Below are 4,148 nucleotides of genomic sequence, written 5' to 3'. Positions count from 1 at the left end.
ATTGTGCCCAAAACCCAGACTGCGCTCATTCATTCGGCAGCAGTGCAGACTTTACAGAGGTGACTTTCCAGCGCCTAATACCCGATTGCCGAAAGCGACGTGACATAAAACAGAAGTGCAAAACAGAGCGTGAAATACAGGCTGCAAAATAAAAGTAGTTTTGGGCGTGCCCTGTCTCAACTACAGAGGAAGCGGCATTCTGCTGCTGTAAGATAGGCAGGAAAAGATGGGGACAAAAAGCTTACGGCACCTGGTATTCCCAGGCGGTCTCCCATCCAAGTACTAACCAGGCCCGACCCTGCTTAGCTTCCGAGATCAGACGAGATCGGGCGCGCTCAGGGTGGTGTGGCCGTAAGCCACAGCGGCTGCTGAAGACAGACCCTTTATACGTGCCAAAATAACACTGGCAGATCTGTTATTTCACATAGCAATCAACAATAATGGGGATTTTCTCTAACAGTCAACAGCAAAACTAAGAAATAACTACTCCACCCAACAAGAATTTTCCGTATGGCCTGATCAAACATTTGGCTCTGTTCCAAGTCCATTTTCGTCCGAAATTGCTCAAAACGTACATCGGTGAGCCACACGTCCTTGGTGGACGACGTATTGGGTCATTGTGCCCAAAACCCAGACTGCGCTCATTCATTCGGCAGCAGTGCAGACTTTACAGAGGTGACTTTCCAGCGCCTAATACCCGATTGCCGAAAGCGACGTGACATAAAACAGAAGTGCAAAACAGAGCGTGAAATACAGGCTGCAAAATAAAAGTAGTTTTGGGCGTGCCCTGTCTCAACTACAGAGGAAGCGGCATTCTGCTGCTGTAAGATAGGCAGGAAAAGATGGGGACAAAAAGCTTACGGCACCTGGTATTCCCAGGCGGTCTCCCATCCAAGTACTAACCAGGCCCGACCCTGCTTAGCTTCCGAGATCAGACGAGATCGGGCGCGCTCAGGGTGGTGTGGCCGTAAGCCACAGCGGCTGCTGAAGACAGACCCTTTATACGTGCCAAAATAACACTGGCAGATCTGTTATTTCACATAGCAATCAACAATAATGGGGATTTTCTCTAACAGTCAACAGCAAAACTAAGAAATAACTACTCCACCCAACAAGAATTTTCCGTATGGCCTGATCAAACATTTGGCTCTGTTCCAAGTCCATTTTCGTCCGAAATTGCTCAAAACGTACATCGGTGAGCCACACGTCCTTGTGGACGACGTATTGGGTCATTGTGCCCAAAACCCAGACTGCGCTCATTCATTCGGCAGCAGTGCAGACTTTACAGAGGTGACTTTCCAGCGCCTAATACCCGATTGCCGAAAGCGACGTGACATAAAACAGAAGTGCAAAACAGAGCGTGAAATACAGGCTGCAAAATAAAAGTAGTTTTGGCGTGCCCTGTCTCAACTACAGAGGAAGCGGCATTCTGCTGCTGTAAGATAGGCAGGAAAAGATGGGGACAAAAAGCTTACGGCACCTGGTATTCCCAGGCGGTCTCCCATCCAAGTACTAACCAGGCCCGACCCTGCTTAGCTTCCGAGATCAGACGAGATCGGGCGCGCTCAGGGTGGTGTGGCCGTAAGCCACAGCGGCTGCTGAAGACAGACCCTTTATACGTGCCAAAATAACACTGGCAGATCTGTTATTTCACATAGCAATCAACAATAATGGGGATTTTCTCTAACAGTCAACAGCAAAACTAAGAAATAACTACTCCACCCAACAAGAATTTTCCGTATGGCCTGATCAAACATTTGGCTCTGTTCCAAGTCCATTTTCGTCCGAAATTGCTCAAAACGTACATCGGTGAGCCACACGTCCTTGTGGACGACGTATTGGGTCATTGTGCCCAAAACCCAGACTGCGCTCATTCATTCGGCAGCAGTGCAGACTTTACAGAGGTGACTTTCCAGCGCCTAATACCCGATTGCCGAAAGCGACGTGACATAAAACAGAAGTGCAAAACAGAGCGTGAAATACAGGCTGCAAAATAAAAGTAGTTTGGGCGTGCCCTGTCTCAACTACAGAGGAAGCGGCATTCTGCTGCTGTAAGATAGGCAGGAAAAGATGGGGACAAAAAGCTTACGGCACCTGGTATTCCCAGGCGGTCTCCCATCCAAGTACTAACCAGGCCCGACCCTGCTTAGCTTCCGAGATCAGACGAGATCGGGCGCGCTCAGGGTGGTGTGGCCGTAAGCCACAGCGGCTGCTGAAGACAGACCCTTTATACGTGCCAAAATAACACTGGCAGATCTGTTATTTCACATAGCAATCAACAATAATGGGGATTTTCTCTAACAGTCAACAGCAAAACTAAGAAATAACTACTCCACCCAACAAGAATTTTCCGTATGGCCTGATCAAACATTTGGCTCTGTTCCAAGTCCATTTTCGTCCGAAATTGCTCAAAACGTACATCGGTGAGCCACACGTCCTTGTGGACGACGTATTGGGTCATTGTGCCCAAAACCCAGACTGCGCTCATTCATTCGGCAGCAGTGCAGACTTTACAGAGGTGACTTTCCAGCGCCTAATACCCGATTGCCGAAAGCGACGTGACATAAAACAGAAGTGCAAAACAGAGCGTGAAATACAGGCTGCAAAATAAAAGTAGTTTTGGCGTGCCCTGTCTCAACTACAGAGGAAGCGGCATTCTGCTGCTGTAAGATAGGCAGGAAAAGATGGGGACAAAAAGCTTACGGCACCTGGTATTCCCAGGCGGTCTCCCATCCAAGTACTAACCAGGCCCGACCCTGCTTAGCTTCCGAGATCAGACGAGATCGGGCGCGCTCAGGGTGGTGTGGCCGTAAGCCACAGCGGCTGCTGAAGACAGACCCTTTATACGTGCCAAAATAACACTGGCAGATCTGTTATTTCACATAGCAATCAACAATAATGGGGATTTTCTCTAACAGTCAACAGCAAAACTAAGAAATAACTACTCCACCCAACAAGAATTTTCCGTATGGCCTGATCAAACATTTGGCTCTGTTCCAAGTCCATTTTCGTCCGAAATTGCTCAAAACGTACATCGGTGAGCCACACGTCCTTGTGGACGACGTATTGGGTCATTGTGCCCAAAACCCAGACTGCGCTCATTCATTCGGCAGCAGTGCAGACTTTACAGAGGTGACTTTCCAGCGCCTAATACCCGATTGCCGAAAGCGACGTGACATAAAACAGAAGTGCAAAACAGAGCGTGAAATACAGGCTGCAAAATAAAAGTAGTTTGGGCGTGCCCTGTCTCAACTACAGAGGAAGCGGCATTCTGCTGCTGTAAGATAGGCAGGAAAAGATGGGGACAAAAAGCTTACGGCACCTGGTATTCCCAGGCGGTCTCCCATCCAAGTACTAACCAGGCCCGACCCTGCTTAGCTTCCGAGATCAGACGAGATCGGGCGCGCTCAGGGTGGTGTGGCCGTAAGCCACAGCGGCTGCTGAAGACAGACCCTTTATACGTGCCAAAATAACACTGGCAGATCTGTTATTTCACATAGCAATCAACAATAATGGGGATTTTCTCTAACAGTCAACAGCAAAACTAAGAAATAACTACTCCACCCAACAAGAATTTTCCGTATGGCCTGATCAAACATTTGGCTCTGTTCCAAGTCCATTTTCGTCCGAAATTGCTCAAAACGTACATCGGTGAGCCACACGTACTTGTGGACGACGTATTGGGTCATTGTGCCCAAAACCCGGACTGCGCTCATTCATTCGGCAGCAATGCAGACTTTACAGAGGTGACTTTCCAGCGCCTAATACCCGATTGCAGAAGTGCAAAACAGAGCGTGAAATACAGGCTGCAAAATAAAAGTAGTTTTGGCGTGCCCTGTCTCAACTACAGAGGAAGCGGCATTCTGCTGCTGTAAGATAGGCAGGAAAAGATGGGGACAAAAAGCTTACGGCACCTGGTATTCCCAGGCGGTCTCCCATCCAAGTACTAACCAGGCCCGACCCTGCTTAGCTTCCGAGATCAGACGAGATCGGGCGTGCTTTTTTTTTTTTTTTTTTTTTTTTTTTTTTTTTATTATCAAAAGTTTATCACATATACACATATACACACACTTTGCTCAAATCAACATACACTTCCCAATAACCCCAAAAAATAAGTACACAAGACATATACGCAGGTGTATATACAA

At 48.0% G+C, this 4,148-nt stretch overlaps 6 non-coding genes across 6 annotated transcripts; all 6 read right to left on the bottom strand.

The window, feature by feature from the left end:
* Positions 1-238: 238 nt before the first annotated feature.
* LOC127141866 (5S ribosomal RNA) lies at positions 239-357 on the bottom strand. Its single transcript, XR_007812373.1, has one exon. It is a non-coding gene; the product is annotated as a 5S ribosomal RNA (ribosomal RNA).
* Positions 358-854: 497 nt separating this feature from the next.
* Positions 855-973, bottom strand: LOC127141874 (5S ribosomal RNA). The gene has a single exon (XR_007812381.1). It is a non-coding gene; the product is annotated as a 5S ribosomal RNA (ribosomal RNA).
* Positions 974-1,468: 495 nt separating this feature from the next.
* LOC127141873 (5S ribosomal RNA) lies at positions 1,469-1,587 on the bottom strand. The gene has a single exon (XR_007812380.1). It is a non-coding gene; the product is annotated as a 5S ribosomal RNA (ribosomal RNA).
* Positions 1,588-2,082: 495 nt separating this feature from the next.
* Positions 2,083-2,201, bottom strand: LOC127141872 (5S ribosomal RNA). Its single transcript, XR_007812379.1, has one exon. It is a non-coding gene; the product is annotated as a 5S ribosomal RNA (ribosomal RNA).
* Positions 2,202-2,696: 495 nt separating this feature from the next.
* LOC127141871 (5S ribosomal RNA) lies at positions 2,697-2,815 on the bottom strand. Its single transcript, XR_007812378.1, has one exon. It is a non-coding gene; the product is annotated as a 5S ribosomal RNA (ribosomal RNA).
* A 495-nt stretch (positions 2,816-3,310) lies between these two features.
* On the bottom strand, positions 3,311-3,429 carry LOC127141865 (5S ribosomal RNA). The gene has a single exon (XR_007812372.1). It is a non-coding gene; the product is annotated as a 5S ribosomal RNA (ribosomal RNA).
* Positions 3,430-4,148: the final 719 nt, after the last annotated feature.

The sequence above is a fragment of the Lates calcarifer genome, unplaced genomic scaffold, assembly GCF_001640805.2.
Source record: "Lates calcarifer isolate ASB-BC8 unplaced genomic scaffold, TLL_Latcal_v3 _unitig_5764_quiver_2703, whole genome shotgun sequence".
In the NCBI taxonomy this organism is placed as follows: Eukaryota; Metazoa; Chordata; class Actinopteri; family Centropomidae; genus Lates; species Lates calcarifer.
The sequence above is the reverse complement of the archived record's forward strand: the minus strand, read 5'-3'. Positions and strand labels throughout refer to the sequence as shown.